This window comes from Haliaeetus leucocephalus, unplaced genomic scaffold, assembly GCF_000737465.1.
Source record: "Haliaeetus leucocephalus isolate CR32 unplaced genomic scaffold, Haliaeetus_leucocephalus-4.0 Scaffold240, whole genome shotgun sequence".
NCBI lineage: Eukaryota > Metazoa > Chordata > Aves > Accipitriformes > Accipitridae > Haliaeetus > Haliaeetus leucocephalus.
In genome coordinates, this window is record NW_010972676.1 from 503585 (window position 1) to 505530 (window position 1946).

Consider the following 1946-nt stretch of genomic DNA (forward strand, 5'->3'; position numbering starts at 1 on the left):
GCACCCCGCCTCCCCCCTCCCGGCCCCGCGCATACTTTTCCTATAAAGGGAAAGAAATATTGAGTAACGAAGCGGCGGATTGGGACCGCCTCCCGCCCGTCTCCCGGTGGCGCGGGGACCCGGCGGCCCCGGGGCACGGCTCCTGCCCTTGCCCCGCCGCCAAAGCTGCTGCCGGGCTGCCCGGGAGCCGCTTCGCCCCACCTGGTCGTAAACACTTCGGTAGCTACTGTGAGCCTGGGGGGGAGAGGGGAAACGCTGACGGTTCGGTTTCATCACGAAGCCGTTAGCTGGTGTACAGTTATATCTGACACGCACCTCATTGACGTAAATTTTTTTTCCTGTGGACAAAGAAGCTGCGCTTCCTGCTGCCGCGGCAGGCTGTTACGCTCGTTGGACGTCCCCAAGGTGAGGGGAAAACAACCTTGCTCTGTATTTTCCCCTCAGGACAGCAGAAGACACGTCTGGAAGGCTATCTTCTAGAAAGCGGTTAGATGGCATCCTTTGCTGCCAAACGGAAGAGAGATCACACTCCCTAATGAGGACCCCTCCAAGTGCAACATTTTCTGATAACGTCTAATCCCTTCTTGCTGATCAAACTTTGTCCCAAGCACTCAGGGAGTTTTATGTTCTCTGACATGTATCAAGGTATAATGTATCAATGTTAAAGTGATCCACCAAATGGGACAGGGAGCTTCTGCCCAAAAGCAATTTCAAACTTTATCTGCATCTTGTAAGGCAGCCTAGTGCGATGTGACTCACCATTGCTAGGGATATGGTTGCAAGCTTGTTGCATTGTTGGGACTAATGATGGAAACCCTGTGCTGTTTCCTGGTGTCCAAACATCTCATTTTTCAGCCTTACAGTAAACTTTTAGAATCATACAGGTTAAATTAGCATTTGATGTATTTCTCACTTACTTAAACCAGGGTGAAGAATTAAGTTAGATGTTATTTTGGTTTAACAGTTGGTTGAGGAAAGGGTAATAGATAATCTTACTAATAAACAGCCAACAATTTAACAGACTTGGCTGAGTGCACAGTAATAGACAAGCTCTTAGTCATTCTCTGCATCTCTAGTCTCTCCTGTTGTAATGGTTTCTGGGTGTCAACGTGTGTCTCCTCTTGTGGCTCTCCTTTAGAGAGAAGCAGATTACTTGAACTGAACGTGTGAGTAGGAGACTCCAGGTGCTGCCAAGGCTATCGGGTGGAGCACCTTGCAGGGCAGTACTTGGCCTTGAGCTACATCCCAGCCACTGGGCCGCCACCCTGGGAGATCCTTCCTCTGGCCTGCTATGTCCCGTGGGGCTGGCTACCTGTGAGCTGTATCAACCTCAAAGATCATCTTTCTCTTACCAACCTACGTTTTGAATGTGACACCACCTCCTCTCCAGCTGCCAAAACTGTAAACTGTTACTGCTCGCAGCTGCCAAGCCATTCAGTCGCTTCATTAGGAGCAGCTGAAGCAGGCTCCCCCTCCAGCAGCCACATAACCCCCCTCCAGGCCGCCCCAGGCACCCCCTGCCTGACAGGCTTCCCCGCGCCTTTTATCAGACAAATCTGCCTTTCCTTTAAAACTACGAGCAGGCGAAAAGAAGCCGTCCCAGATGGCAAAGCGGGCCCGCACCAGGCCCTCGCGGCCTCACGCGCACGCGCGCCGCCCCACGTGAGGGCGGGCCGCGGAGATGGCCGGTAACCCGGATGCAGCTACTCGGCAAGATGGCGGCGGCGGTGCTGGAGAGCGGCCCGTTGTAGCGCCCGCGAAGCGGATCCCGGCCCCGCCATGGCGGACCTGGGCCGGCAGTTGCAGGAGTACCTCGCGCAGTCGAAGGCCGCTGCCGCCTGCGGCCCCAGTACGATCCCCGCGTCGCCGCCCGCCGGCTGCTCGCAGGAGGAGGCGGGGAGCGGCGGCGGCGGCCTGGGGGCCTGGCTGGGCCCGCTGAACCCCTT